This window comes from Oncorhynchus masou, unplaced genomic scaffold (assembly GCF_036934945.1).
Source record: "Oncorhynchus masou masou isolate Uvic2021 unplaced genomic scaffold, UVic_Omas_1.1 unplaced_scaffold_3429, whole genome shotgun sequence".
NCBI lineage: Eukaryota > Metazoa > Chordata > Actinopteri > Salmoniformes > Salmonidae > Oncorhynchus > Oncorhynchus masou.
In genome coordinates this window covers 15,978-32,500 of record NW_027009839.1, presented here as the reverse complement: position 1 = coordinate 32,500, position 16,523 = coordinate 15,978, and the positions used below count along the sequence as shown (strand labels likewise).

Genomic DNA, 16,523 nt, shown 5'->3' with positions numbered 1-16,523 from the left:
TATATAGTACAGATAAATGTAGTGTATATATAGTACAGATAAATGTAGTGTATATATATATATAGCAGATAAATGTAGTGTATATATAGTACAGATAAATGTAGTGTATATATATATAGTACAGATAAATGTATATATATAGTACAGATAAATGGTGTGTATATATATAGTACAGATAAATGTAGTATATATAGTATATATAAATGTAGTGTATATATATGTATATATAGTACAGATAAATGTGTGTATATATAGTACAGATAAAATGTAGTGTACCTATGATCATCCAGAAAGAGAAGCGTATCCAGGTTCTCGCCCAGCTGACACATCAGGAAGATGTTGATAAACATACTGGCCACTGGGAGGAAGGGGAAGTTAGGGCACCTGGGGAGGAGAGGGAGAGGTGGCGTGAAGAGGAGAAGGGAGGAGAGGAGGCATGAGGAGGGAGGAGGCGTGGAGGGAGAGGAGGAGAGGGAGGAGGCATGAGTGAGGAGAGGAGGCGTGAAAGAGAGGTGTGAGGAGAGAGAGGAGAGAGGGAGGAGAGGCGTGAGGAGAGGAGGCATGAGAGAAGGAGTGGAGGAGGCGTGAAGAGAGGAGGTGGAGGAGAGGAGAGAGGGGGAGGCGTGAGGAGAGGGGGAGGAGGCGGGAGGGAGAGGAGGAGAGGGGAGGGAGGCATGAGGAGAGGGAGCGTGAGAGGAGGAGAGGGAGGGAGAGGAGACGTGAGAGAGAGGAGGAGAGGGAGAAGGGAGAAGAGGAGGAAGATTTCTAAGCATACTGGGCCCTGGGAGGAAATGTTCCCGGACTGTGGGGTACCGCTGAGTGAACATACCTTGAAAGAGAGATTGGTCTTGCTCTCAGGCTGTCTCCAGACCAGAGTGACTGCCAGACAGGCTGTAAATATGAGGCTCAGTAGAGAGACAGACCAGGAAGCAAAGCCTCCCACTGCTACCACACAGAAGATACACACCAACACTCCTGCAGGGGAGAGACAGAGACAGTAAGGACGAGACGGAGGTGACCCAGAGCTAACACTCCTGCAGGGACAAAACTGAATAGGTGTGTGTGTGTATCTTACCTAATGTACTGGTACAGATGTTGACTACGGCCAGACAGGTTGTTGGGTTCTGTGTTGTGAGGGAACAACAGGTTTTGGCACAGAACACCTCCTCTGCTCCCGGCAGGATCCCCACACTGCCCCTGTTAATGGACTCTGTTGCTCGGCTCCTCCAGCGTGAAGCCATCCGACAGCCCTGGGCACTGGATTGCCTTGGCTGGTACCTGCAGGACAGAAAGAATAGCCACATTAAAGAAGCAAAACAGTAAGCTGCCACCTCTCTCGGAGGACCTGAGCTCCAGGGACCATGCCCTTCCCTTGTGGACTACCTGACATGATGACTCCTTGGTTGTCCCCAGTCCACCTTGGTCGTGCTGCTGCTCCAGTTTCAACTGTTCTGCCTTTATTATTATTCGACCATGCTGGTCATTTATGAACATTTGAACATCTTGGCCATGTTCTGTTATAATCTCTACCCGGCACAGCCAGAAGAGGACTGGCCACCCCACATCTACACCTGCATTGCTTGCTGTTTGGGGTTTTAGGCTGGGTTTCTGTACAGCACTTTGAGATATCAGCTGATGTACGAAGGGCTATATAAATACATTTGATTTTGATTTGATTGAAGAAATGCAACCACTCTGAAATTCAGACAGAGCTGTGGATCCAAGAACTGATCATCCATGCAGATACTAACCTGAGTACTAGAACACAGGCAGCCACCAAGGTGTAGGCGAGCAGGGTGTAGCATGTAGGGTACTAACCTGAGTACTAGAACACAGGCAGCCACCAAGGTGTAGGCGAGCAGGGTGTAGCATGTAGGGTACTAACCTGAGTACTAGAACACAGGCTACCACCAAGGTGTAGGCGAGCAGGGTGTAGCATGTAGGGTACTAACCTGAGTACTAGAACACAGGCTACCACCAAGGTGTAGGCTAGCAGGGTGTAGCATGTAGGGTACTAACCTGAGTACTAGAACACAGGCTGCCACCAAGGTGTAGGCTAGGAGGGTGTAGGGTGTAGTATGTAGGGTACTAACCTGAGTACTAGAAAACAGGCTGCCACCAAGGTGTAGGCTAGCAGGGTGTAGGGTGTAGTATGTAGGGTACTAACCTGAGTACTAGAACACAGGCTGCCACCAAGGTGTAGGCTAGCAGGGTGTAGGGTGTAGTATGTAGGGTAGTAACCTGAGTACTAGAAAACAGGCTACCACTAAGGTGTAGTCTAGCAGGGTGTAGTATGTAGGGTACTAACCTGAGTGCTAGAAAACAGGCTACCACCAAGGTGTAGGCTAGCAGGGTGTAGGGTGTAGTATGTAGGGTACTAACCTGAGTACTAGAACACAGGCTGCCACCAAGGTGTAGGCTAGCAGGGTGTAGGGTAGCAGGGTGTAGTATGTAGGGTACTAACCTGAGTACTAGAACACAGGCTGCCACTAAGGTGTAGGCTAGCAGGGTGTAGGGTGTAGTATGTAGGGTACTAACCTGAGTACTAGAACACAGGCTGCCACCAAGGTGTAGGCTAGGAGGGTGTAGGGTGCAGTATGTAGGGTACTAACCTGAGTACTAGAACACAGGCTGCCACCAAGGTGTAGGCGAGCAGGGTGTAGTATGTAGGGTACTAACCTGAGTACTAGAACACAGGCTGCCACCAAGGTGTAGGCGAGCAGGGTGTAGGGTGTAGTGGGGTACTAACCTGGAGTACTAGAACGCAGGCTGCCACCAAGGTGTAGGCTAGCAGGGTGTAGGGTAGCAGGGTGTAGGGTACTAACCTGAGTACTAGAACGCAGGCTGCCACCAAGGTGTAGGCTAGCAGGGTGTAGGGGTAGCAGGGTGTAGGCGAGCAGGGTGTAGGGTAGCAGGGTGTAGGGTAGCAGGGTATAGGGTAGCAGGGTGTAGGCTAGCAGGGTGTAGGGTAGCAGGGTGTAGGCTAGCAGGGTGTAGGGTGTAGTATGTAGGGTACTAACCTGAGTACTAGAACACAGGCTGCCACCAAGGTGCAGGCGAGCAGGGTGTAGGGTGTAGTATGTAGCGTACTAACCTAGTACTAGAACACAGGCTGCCACCAAGGTGTAGGCTAGCAGGGTGTGTAGTATGTGGGTACTCACCTGAGTACTAGAACACAGGCTGCCACAAGGTGTAGGCAGCAGGGTGCCGATAGACATCAGATCAACCAGGTCTTTCCAGGTCAAACAGGAAGGCCATCACCGCTGTAAGGAAGGCGTCAAAGACCATTCAGAAATATGCCAGGATCTATCCCAGAATAACCCGTTTAAAATACAAGCCAATGCACACATTCATATGGAGTTCCTGGACACAGATAGTCCATCTAAAATAAGTTGTTTTTCAGGACAGAGGTTTACATCTGTGTCTGGGAAACCACCAAAACAAATGACATGATTGTATTTGATTCTGGCATTAGGCATCTGCACTGTACAGTAAGAATGAACATGATGGGTGACTCTACAACTGCCCGTTATGATTTCATTTCCTGTGAAAAATGTTACACACAATATATTCAAGTCACGGTACAGTATCACAACAACCAGTAGGCTAGACATACAGTAGTCACCTTCAATTCACATACAGAAAATAATGAAGAGAAACGACAGCATTTTCAAACTTTTGAAGAGTCGAGACTAATGGACTGTCTGTTTCACATAATGTTTTACTTGTTCTTAACTAAATCACAGTTCTCTTTAGTCCGTTCAACCTAAAGTCTCTGTCTGTTACCCCTCTCTCCTCCTCAGGTGGGCATAGGCTTGTTACTGCCAGATACAGATCAGCTCTGAGCTAACCCTTTGACCTCCAACACAGGCTTACCGGACATGAAACCTGACGCAATGGTGGAGTTGATTGCTTACTCTCTCACTGACCTTGGCCAGAAAGGAGAAGAGACCATCATGGCCATGGCAAAGATTATGAGGTAGAGGAAACATGGAGCCTAGAAGGCTATAGGAGGGGAGGGGGAGAGGGAGGAGAGGCCAGGGGTGGAGGAGGAGGAAGAGGAGAGGCCAGGGGTGGAGGAGGAAGGGAGAGGAGGATGAGAGGCCAGGGAGAAGGAGGAGGAAGGGGAGAGGCCAGGGGAGGAGGAGGAGGAAGTGGAGAGGCCAGGGGAGGAGGAGGGAGGAGGAAGTGGAGAGGCCAGGGGAGGAGGAGGAGGAGAGGCCAGGGGTGGAGGAGGTGAGGAGGTGGAGGAAGAGAGGCCAGGGGGGTGGAGGAGGAGGTGGAGGAAGAGGCCAGGGGTAGAGGAGGAGGAGGAAGAGGAGAGGGCCAGGGGAGGAGGAGGTGGAGGAAGAGGAGAGGCCAGGGTGAAGGAGGAGGAGGGAGAGGCCAGGGGTGGAGGAGGAAGAGGAGAGGCCAGGGGTGGAGGAGAAGGTGGAGGAAGAGGAGAGGAGTAGAGGAGAGGGGAGGCGTAGAGGGAGAGGGAGGAGGAGGTGGAGGAAGAGGCCAGGAGTAGAGGGGGAGTAAGAGAGAAGCCAGGGGTGGAGGAGGAGAGGCCAGGGGGAGGAGGAAGAGGGAGAGGCCAGGGGTGGAGGAGGCGGTGGAGGAAGAGGAGAGGCCAGGGGTGGAGGAGGAGGAAGAGGCCAGAGGTGGAGAAGAGGAGAGCCAGGGGTGGAGGAGGAAGAGGAAGATGGAGGCCAGGGGTGGAGGAGGAGGAAGAGACCAGAGGTGGAGGATGAGGAGGAAGAGGAGAGGCCAGGGGTGGAAGAGGAGGAGGAAGAGGAGAGGCCAGGGGTGGAAGAGGAGGAGGAAGAGGAGAGGCCAGGGGGTGGAGGAGGGAGAAGAGGAGAGGGAGGAGGTAGAGGAAGAGGAGAGGCCAGGGGAGGGAGGAGGAGGTGGAGGAAGAGTAGAGGTCAGGGTGGAGGAGGAGGTGGAGGAAGAGGAGAGGCCAGGGGTAGAGGAGGAGGAGGTAGAGGAAGAGGGAGGCCAGGGTGGAGGAGGAGGAGGAAGAGGAGGCCAGGGGTGGAGGAGGAGGAGGAAGGGGCAAAGATTTATAACCCAAAAAAACACTCCAAGTCTCTCCATGAAGTCCAGAAACATGGTTTCAACTGCTGCAGTTCCCAGTGCACCTACACCAGACACACAGAACCTCAGAGCCATAGGATCTGTCTGCCCGTAATAAACATGTAGAGCAGATAAGATGAGTGTCTCTCTCATAGATATAGAATCCCCTCAAATTCAAATTCTTCCCCTTTAATTAGGGACTGGTTTACACCTGCGTAGCATTCTTCCCCTTTAATTAGGGACTGGTTTAGACCTGGGACACCAGCATTCTTCCCCTTTAATTATGGACTGGTTTAGACCTGGGACACCAGCATTCTTCCCCTTTAATTAGAGACTGGTTTAGACCTGGGATACCAGCATTCTTCCTTTAATTAGGACTGGTTTAGACCTGGGATACCAGCATTCTTCGCCCTTTAATTAGAGACTGGTTTAGACCTGGGACACCAGCATTCTTCCCCTTTAATTAGGGACTGGTTTAGACCTGGGACACCAGCATTCTTCCCCTTTAATTATGGACTGGTTTAGACCTGGGACACCAGCATTCTTCCCTTAATTAGGGACTGGTTTAGACCTGGGATACCAGCATTCTTCCTTTAATTAGGGACTGGTTTAGACCTGGGATACCAGCATTCTTCGCCTTTAATTAGAGACTGGTTTAGACCTGGGACACCAGCATTCTTCCCCTTTAATTAGGGACTGGTTTAGACCTGGGATACCAGCATTCTTCGCCTTTAATTAGGGACTGGTTTAGACCTGGGACACCAGCATTCTTCCCCTTTAATTAGGGACTGGTTTAGACCTGGGACACCAGCATTCTTCCCCTTTAATTAGGGACTGGTTTAGACCTGGGATACCAGCATTCTTCGCCTTTAATTAGAGACTGGTTTAGACCTGGGACACCAGCATTCTTACCCTTTAATTAGGGACGGTTTTAGACCTGGGACACCAGCATTCTTCCCCTTTAATTAGGGACTGGTTTAGACCTGGGACACCAGCATTCTTCCCCTTTAATTAGGGACTGGTTTTTAGACATAGGACACCAGCATTCTTCCCTTAATTAGGGACTGGTTTAGACCTGGGACACCAGCATTCTTCCCTTTAATTAGGGACTGGTTTAGACATGGGACACCAGATGGGTGCAATAAATGATCAGGTAGAACAGAAAATCAGTAGTACTCCGTAGCCCCAGGGTAATAATATCAGTAGTACTCCATTACCCCAAGGGTAATAATATCAGTAGTACTCCGTACCCCCAGGGTAATAATATCAGTAGTACTCCGTACCCCCAGGGTAATAATATCAGTAGTACTCCGTACCCCTAGCCCCAGGGTAATAATATCAGTAGTACTCCGTACCCCAGGGTAATAATATCAGTAGTACTCCGTACCCCAGAGGTAATAATATCAGTAGTACCTACGTACCCCAGGGTAATAATATCAGTAGTACTCCGTACCCCCAGGGTAATAATATCAGTAGTACTACGTACCCCAGGTAATAATATCAGTAGTGCCCCCAGGGTAATAATATCAGTAGTACTCTCATTGCCCCCAGGGTAATAATATCAGTAGTACTCCGTACCCCCAGGGTAATAATATCAGTAGTACTCCGTACCCCCAGGGTAATAATATCAGTAGTACTCCGTACCCCTAGCCCCAGGGTAATAATATCAGTAGTACTCCGTACCCCTAGCCCCAGGGTAATAATATCAGTAGTACTCCAGTGCCCCAGGGTAATAATATCCGTAGTACTCCATTACCCCAGGGTAATAATATCAGTAGTACTCCATTTACCCCAGGGTAATAATATCAGTAGTACTCCGTACCCCAGGGTAATAATATCAGTAGTACTCCATTGCCCCAGGGTAATAATATCAGTAGTACTCCGTTACCCCCAGGGTAATAATATCAGTAGTACTCCGTACCCCAGGGTAATAATATCAGTAGTACTCCGTACCCCAGGGTAATAATATCAGTAGTACTCCAGTACTCCGTACCCCCAGGGTAATAATATCAGTAGCCCCAGGGTAATAATATCAGTAGTACTCCGTACCCCCAGGGTAATAATATCAGTAGTACTCCGTACCCCCAGGGTAATAATATCAGTAGTACTCAGGGTAATAATATCAGTAGTACTCCGTTACCCCCAGGGTAATAATATCAGTAGTACTCCATTACTAGGTAATAATATCAGTCAGTACTCAATTTCAGGTAATAATATATCAGTACTCCGTACCCCCAGGGTAATAATATCAGTAGTACTCCGTACCCCAGGGTAATAATATCAGTAGTACTCAGCACCCCCAGGGTAATAATATCAGTAGTACTCCACGACCCCCAGGGTAATAATATCAGTAGTACTAATGCCCCTAGCCCCAGGGTAATAATATCAGTAGTACTCCGTACCCCAGGGTAATAATCAGTAGTACTCCACCCCCAGGTAATAATATCAGTAGTACTCAGGTAATACTTTAGTACAGGGTAATAATATCAGTAGTACTCCGTAGCCCCAGGGTAATAATATCAGTGTAGTACTCCTGCACCGTAGCCCCAGGGTAATAATATCAGTAGTACTCCGTACCCCCAGTGTAATAATATCAGTAGTACTCTCCACTTGCCCCCAGAGGTAATAATATCAGTAGTACTCTCCGTGCCCCCAGGGTAATAATATCAGTAGTACTCCGTACCCCCAGGGTAATAATATCAGTAGTACTCCGTGCCCCCAGGGTAATAATATCAGTAGTACTCCGTACCCCCAGGGTAATAATATCAGTAGTACTCCGCACCCCAGGGTAATAATATCAGTAGTACTCCGTGCCCCCAGGGTAATAATATCAGTAGTACTCCGTACCCCCAGGGTAATAATATCAGTAGTACTCCGTACCCCCAGGGTAATAATATCAGTAGTACTCCGTACCCTAGCCCCAGGGTAATAATATCAGTAGTACTCCGTACCCCAGGGTAATAATATCAGTAGTACTCCACTTGCCCCCAGTGTAATAATATCAGTAGTGCTCCGTAGCCCAGGGTAATAATATCAGTAGTACTCCGTACCCCCAGGGTAATAATATCAGTAGTACTCCGCACCCCCAGGGTAATAATATCAGTAGTACTCCGTAGCCCCAGGGTAATAATATCAGTAGTACTCCGTACCCCCAGGGTAATAATATCAGTAGTACTCCACCCCAGGGTAATAATATCAGTAGTACTCCGTACCCTAGCCCCAGGGTAATAATATCAGTAGTACTCCATTGCCCCCAGGGTAATAATATCAGTAGTACTCCGCACCCCCAGGTAATAATATCAGTAGTACTCCATTACCCCTAGCCCCAGGGTAATAATAATCGCAAGTACTCCGTACCCCTAGCCCCAGGGTAATAATATCAGTAGTACTCCGTAGCCCCAGGGTAATAATATCAGTAGTACTCCGTACCCCCAGAGGTAATAATATCAGTGGTACTCCATACCCCCAGTGTAATAATATCAGTAGTACTCCGTACCCCCAGTGTAATAATATCAGTAGTGCTCCGTAGCCCCAGGGTAATAATATCAGTAGTACTCCGTACCCCCAGGGGTAATAATATCAGTAGTACTCGCACCCCAGGGTAATAATATCAGTAGTACTCCGTAGCCCCAAGGGTAATAATATCAGTAGTACTCCGTGCCCCCAGGGTAATAATATCAGTAGTACTCCGTACCCCCAGGGTAATAATATCAGTAGTACTCCGTACCCCCAGGGTAATAATATCAGTAGTACTCCATTAGCCCCAGGGTAATATCAGTAGTACTCCGTGCCCCAAGGGTAATAATATCAGTAGTACTCCATGCCCCCAGAGGTAATAATATCAGTAGTACTCCGTACCCCAGGGTAATAATATCAGTAGTACTCCGTACCCCCAGGGTAATAATATCAGTAGTACTCCGTACCCCTAGCCCCAGGGTAATAATATCAGTAGTACTCCGTACCCCCAGGGTAATAATACCAGTAGTACTCAGGCCCCCAGGGTAATAATACCAGTAGTACTCCGCACCCCAGGGTAATAATCCAGTAGTACTCCGTACCCCAGGGGTAATAATATCAGTAGTACTCCGTGCCCCCAGGGTAATAATACCAGTAGTACTCCGTGCCCCCAGGGTAATAATATCAGTAGTACTCCATTACCCCCAGGGTAATAATATCAGTAGTACTCCGTATCCCCAGGGTAATAATATCAGTAGTACTCCGTACCCCCAGGGTAATAATATCAGTAGTACTCCGTACCCCCAGGGTAATAATATCAGTAGTACTCCGTGCCCCAGGGTAATAATATCAGTAGTACTCCGTAGCCCCAGGGTAATAATATCAGTAGTACTCCGTACCCCCAGGGTAATAATACCAGTAGTACTCCGCACCTCAGGTAATAATATCAGTACTCGTGCCCCCAGGGTAATAATATCAGTAGTACTCAGTACCCCAAGGGTAATAATATCAGTAGTACGCCGTGCCCCAAGGGTAAGATTTGAATACCCCTGGTCTATCCACAGTTATTCTAGGTTTGGTCAGGTCTTCTAAGCAGGTGCACTGTGAACAGTAGCATGTTGAGGTAACCAGGGAAACAGGCGCCAGCATTGGTTGATTCCTGTAGGGAGGGAGCTGTAAGGGGGGTGTGGTTAGCAGCCCTGTTAGTGGTTTAAACTGGTTAGAAAGGGTTCTAGTCTCACCTGCCACCATTCCAGAGGTTACTGTAGCGATTAAGAGGGGTTTGGTTCGGTCGCTGATCTGGGCCAGACTCTTGAAGAGGAGTCCGTCTGAGCCATGGCCCAGATGACATGAGGCATGGGGAACATGGAGCCTAGCAGGCTAGTAGGGAGATTGGAGAGCCGTGCCACACAGGGAGATACATGCGTTAAACACACAAAGCTACTGGACAAGGGAGAATGCAACACAAGGTTACACTTTCCTTTGTGTACTTAATGTATTATTCACACAAATTATTATATTAGCATCGTTATCATCTGGAACAGTAACAACAATCAGCATCTATTAATCTAAGGCATAGCCCATTAATCTAACAGTCTGATGCATAGCCCATTAATCTAAGGCATAGCCCATTAATCTAACAGTCTAATGCATAGCCCATTAATCTATTAATCTAAGGTATAGCCCATTAGTCTAATAATCTAAGGTATAGCCCCATTAGTCTAATAATCTAAGGTATAGCCCATTAATCTATTAATCTAAGGTATAGCCCATTAGTCTAATAATCTAAGGTATAGCCCATTAGTCTAATAATCTAAGGCCTAGCCCATTAATATATTAATCTAAGGTATAGCCCATTAGTCTAATAATCTAAGGTATAGCCCATTAGTCTAATAATCTAAGGCCCAGCCCATTAATATATTAATCTAAGGTATAGCCATTAGTCTAATAATCTAAGGTATAGCCCATTAGTCTAATAATCTAAGGCATAGCCCATTAATCTAACAGTCTAATGCATAGCCCATTAATCTAACAGTCTAATGCATAGCCCATTAATCTATTAATCTAAGGCATAGCCCATTAATCTATTAATCTAAGGCATAGCCCATTAATCTAACAGTCTAAGGCATAGCCCATTAATCTAACAGTCTAAGGCATAGCCCATTAATCTAACAGTCTAATGCCTTGCCCATTAATCTAATAATCTAAGGCATAGCCCATTAATCTATTAATCTAAGGTGCAGCCCATTAATGTAATAATCTAAGGAATAACCCATTAATGGGGCCTAGTAGTTTAGATGCGTTGGACTAGTAACCGAAAGGTTACAAATTCAAATCCCCGAGCTGACAAGGTACAAATCTCCCCTAAACAGGCTGTCATTGAAAATAAGAATTTGTTCTTAACTGACTTGCCTAGTTAAATTAAAAATAATCTAATAATCACAAACATATCCCATTAATCTAGCCTAACCTGATTGTTAGGGCTTCCTCCAACTCTTGTTAAAGACCAGGAACATAAATTGTGTGAAGCACAAACACTGTAGGCCAGCTTACCTGGTGGACAGAGCACACAGTGACCCTACAGCCACAGCGTAGGTGGCTCCCTCCCAGCCTACGTGTTTAAAGGCTACAGGCAGAGGACTGTTCTTATCCAACATATAGTAGGGCATCATCATGGTGAGGGCACCAGACACGAGAAGTAGGCCACGAAACAGATGAGGAGAGAGGCTACGATTCCGATTGGGATGGCTCTCTGTGGGTTCTTTACCTCCTCACCTATAGGGGTTAAAGGGCAGAGGTTAAAGGAAACAGATGAAGAGAGAGGTTATGATGCCTATTGGGATGGCTCTCTGAGGGTTCTTTACCTCCTCACCTATTGGGGTTAAAGGTCAGGGGTTAAAGGAAACAGATGAAGAGAGAGGCAACGATGCCTATTGGGATGGCTCTCTGTGGGTTCTTTACCTCCTCACCTATAGGGGTTAAAGGTCAGGGGTTAAAGGAAACAGATGAAGAGAGAGGCAACGATGCCTATTGGGATGGCTCTCGGAGGGTTCTTTACCTCCTCACCTATAGGGGTTAAAGGGCAGAGGTTAAAGGAAACAGATGAAGAGAGAGGTTATGATGCCTATTGGGATGGCTCTCTGAGGGTTCTTTACCTCCTCACCTATAGGGGTTAAAGGTCAGGGGTTAAAGGAAACAGATGAAGAGAGAGGCAACGATGCCTATTGGGATGGCTCTCTGAGGGTTCTTTACCTCCTCACCTATAGGGGTTAAAGGTCAGGGGTTAAAGGAAACAGATGAAGAGAGAGGCAACGATGCCTATTGGGATGGCTCTCGGAGGGTTCTTTACCTCCTCACCTATAGGGGTTAAAGGTCAGGGGTTAAAGGAAACAGATGAGGAGAGAGGCTACGATGCCTATTGGGATGGCTCTCGGGGGTTCTTTACCTCCTCACCTATAGGGGTTAAAGGTCAGGGGTTAAAGGAAACAGATGAAGAGAGAGGTTATGATGACTATTGGGATGGCTCTCTGATGGTTCTTTACCTCCTCACCTATAGGGGTTGAAAGTCAGGGGTTAAAGGAAACAGATGAAGAGAGAGGCAACGATCCCTATTGGGATGGCTCTCGGAGGGTTCTTTACCTCACCTATAGGGGTTAAAGGTCAGGGGTTAAAGGAAACAGATGAGGAGAGAGGTTATGATGCCTATTGGGATGGCTCTCGGAGGGTTCTTTACCTCCTCACCTATAGGGGTTAAAGGTCAGGGGTTAAAGGAAACAGATGAGGGAGAGGCTACGATGCCTATTGGGATGGCTCTCGGGGGGGTTCTTACCTCCTCACCTATAGGGGTTAAGGTCAGGGGTTAAAGGAAACAGATGAAGAGAGAGGTTATGATGACTATTGGGATGGCTCTCTGATGGTTCTTTACCTCCTCACCTATAGGGGTTGAAAGTCAGGGGTTAAGGAAACAGATGAAGAGAGAGGCAACGATCCCTATTGGGATGGCTCTCGGAGGGTTCACCTCACCTATAGGGGTTAAAGGTCAGGGGTTAAAGGGAAACAGATGAGGAGAGAGGTTATGATGCCTATTGGGATGGCTCTCGGAGGGTTCTTTACCTCCTCACCTATAGGGGTTAAAGGTCAGGGGTTAAAGGAAACAGATGAGGAGAGAGGCTCGATGCCTATTGGGATGGCTCTCGGGGGTTCTATACCTCCTCACCTATAGGGGTTAAAGGTCAGGGTTAAAGGAAACAGATGAGGAGAGAGGCTCCCCGATGCCTATTGGGATGGCTCTCAGAGGGTTCTTTACCTCACCTATAGGGGTTAAAGGTCAGGGGTTAAAGGAAACAGATGAGGAGAGAGGCTACGATGCCGATGCCACTCTGAGGGTTCTCCACCTCCTCCCCTACAGGGAGAGACAGAGAGTACTACAAACGTCTGGTAATTTTCCCCAAAATTCCTGTTTTTTTCCCCTCCTGAAATTCTGGTTGGAAGATTCCTGGATTCTGGACGGGGAAAAAAAGCAAGAAATTCAGAGGTTAATGAAGACATGATGAATTCCTTATAAAGCCTTGATAAGTGTACTGACCGGTGGGTGGCTTATACAGTCAAAGCCTACGAAGGCATAGGAAACAGGTTGCTGCTCCAGACAGGACCCCAGTAGCCAAACGGCATGAAGCCTCCTGACCCAGACTCTCCTTCGATGGCAAGGACTCTGTCATACTGGAGGAGAGGAGCGCACACACACACACACACACACACACACACACACACACACACACACACACACACACACACACACACACACACACACACACACACACACACACACACACACACACACACACACACACACACACACACACACACACACACACACACACACACGTGCTCAGAAACAAATTCTCAGTAGTGCAGATGACTATCTAAAGCAAACACACAGGCAGCATTGAGCAGCAAATACACATATCTATCTGTTCCCTGATCCCTGACTCACTTCAGTGTTGCGTTGACAGTGATGTTGAGGATTTCATCGGTTCAGATGCAGTTCTTTACAGTTCCTTTTGACCAGCCCTGAGATGACCACGTACCACCAGTACTAACACATTAATACAAGTGAACCTTGTTCACCATTGTTAAATGCGCTTAGTAGGGCCTGGAGGAAGTGAGGGAGAGAGAGAAATAGAGATAGAAATGGAGAGAGAGAGAGTGAGAGAGAGAAAGAGTGTGAGAGAGAGAGAGAGAGAGAGAGAAAGAGAGAGAGAAATAGAGAGAGAGAGAGAAATAGAGAGAGAGAGATTATTATTCAAGTTATTTCCAAATATTTCGATTCTAGGTTCTGGTTCTTCTCCCACAGCACCATACTCCAGAGAGAAAGGTCAAAAACAGACAACATATAAATGTATTTCTTTATGGAGCAATGCCCACCTGTGAGAATGATGATGATGATGAGCGAACATGTCTGGGTATTCAGCCAGGATCCTGGGGCCTTCATCGCCATGTGGACCCGGCACCACTGCTCGATGTCGACCAATCAGCTCATCAAACGTGGCGCTCCATGCCCGAGCCACGCTAGAGGTTCCTGTTAGGAGATGTGGATCCAGGATCAACACAGCTAAATTATGATCTAAGATCAACACAGATAAATTATGATCTAAGATCAACACAGCTAAATTATGATCTAAGATCAACACAGCTAAATTATTATCCAAGATCAACACAGCTAAATTATGATCCAAGATCAACACAGCTAAAGTATTGCCTAGGATCAACACAGCTAAATTATGATCCAAGATCAACACAGCTAAAGTATTGGCTAGGATCAACACAGCTAAATTATGATCTAAGATCAACACAGCTAAATTATGATCTAAGATCAACACAGCTAAATGATCCAGGGTCAACACAGCTAAATGATCCAGGGTCAACACAGCAATCTATGATCTAAGATCAACACAGCTAAAATGATGGTCCAGGGTCAACACAGCTAAATGATCCAGGGTCAACACAGCTAAAATGATCCAGGGTCAACACAGCTAAATGATGATCTAAGATCAACACAGCTAAATGATGATCTAAGATCAACACAGCTAAATATCCAGGGTCAACACAGCTAAATGATCCAGGGTCAACACAGCTAAATGATGATCTAAGATCAACACAGCTAAATGATGATCTAAGATCAACTAAGCCAAAATTATGGTCTAGGATCCACACAGCTAAATGATCCAGGATCAACAATCATTATATGTTTATACAAGAGGCATGAAATGCAATGCATCCCATATATATCTATTGTCTGCATTATGACAGTATCTTTCTAACATTCCTATCTGAACATACATGTGTGAGGGAGGAAGGTGTGTGTGTTTATTGCCCTCTCACCTATAATGTAAAGAGGATGAGGTTCCATCCGGTGATGAAGGCCCAGAGCTCTCCAACAGTAACATAACTATACAGGTAGGCCGAGCCCGTCTTGGGACGCGGGCCCCAAACTCCAGCGTAACACAGACCAGCCAGCACCGAGGCCAGCGCTGCGATGAGGAAGGACAGGAATGGCTGGACCAGAGTTCTCCGGGCCACGGCCCCGGCCAGGACATACACCCAGCTCCAGAGTACTGCCTACCCCGGAGCCACCAGGTCGAAGGTGCTGGAGACATCGGAGACGTGAGTCCTTCGGTGTTGTAGTCCACCACCTGACACGCAGCAGCTGCCGGGGCCTCTTCAGCGTGGGCCAGAATCATCCTGGCTCTTTGTCCCTTCACCTAATGCCGTCTGTAAGATAACACTTCACCCTTGTAGTACAATGGGGGAAACAGAGAGAGTGATACTGTGACCTTTCCGACAACTGTGTGTGTGTGTGTGTGTGTGTGTGTGTGTGTGTGTGTGTGTGTGTGTGTGTGTGTGTGTCTGATAGTCTCTCAGATCACTCTTCTTAGCCTCTCTGTATGGGGTTTAAGCACCTGGAGTCAAAACAAAGAGAGCGTCAGAGTGTCTTTCACGACTGTGTGTGTTTGTGTGTCTGTGTGTGTGTGTGTGTGTGTGTGTACCATACACACACCGCTGGGCCAAACAAGCGGTTGAGTAAAATTGTACAAAACATATGATGTTTACTGTTTTGGTTTTGTTCGCTAAACAGTCCTGAACGTTTTATTTTATTTTTAAATCCATACGCAGGTCAGGATTCATCTTTACAAACCAGTTTTATAAGTGTGTAAAAACCAAACTAATGAATCACAAGCTGCAGAACAAACAAAACAAAGTTATCCTGCACCGCTAAAGGAAGTCCGGGGATTTTAAAACTTCATGTTAGATGGTTTCACATCAGAATGGCGCCGACAGAGATGGTCGTCGCTTCAGGTCACACAGGCATTGCCACACACGGATTAACATCTGCTAACCATGTCTACGTGACCAATAAAATGTGATTTTGATTTGACACTGAAAGTAGTCTTGCCAGGGAGGAAGTGGAATAGAATCCATGGTTTGCTTTTCTTTAAACCTTCCACACACCCACTCCTCTCCTTTCCACACCCACTTTCCTTTCCACACACCCACTCCTCTCCTTTCCCACACCCACTACTCTCCTTTCCACACCCACTCCCTCTCCTTTCCACACCCACTCCTCTCTCCTTTCCACACCCACTCCTCTCCTTCCACACCCACTCCTCTCCTTTCCACACCCACTCCTCTCCTTTCCACACCCACTCCTCTCCTTTCCACACCCACTCCTCTCCTTTCCACACACCCCTCCCTCTCCTTTCCACACCAACTCCCTCTCCTTTCCACCTCTCCTTTCCACACACCCACTCCCTCTCCTTTCCACACACCCACTCCTCTCCTTTCCACACACCCACTCCTCTCCTTTCCACACACCCACTCCTCTCCTTTCCACACACCCACTCCTCTCCTTTCCACACACCCACTCCTCCTTTCCACACACCAACTCCTCTCCTTTCCACACACCAATTCCTTTCCACATACCCACTCCTCTCCTTTCCACACACCCA

The 16,523-nt window shown here is 47.4% G+C and overlaps 1 pseudogene; it reads right to left on the bottom strand.

Moving 5' to 3' along the window:
- Positions 1 to 829: 829 nt before the first annotated feature.
- LOC135534456 (high affinity cationic amino acid transporter 1-like) lies at positions 830 to 15,209 on the bottom strand (annotated as a pseudogene).
- Between the last annotated feature and the right edge of the window lie 1,314 nt (positions 15,210 to 16,523).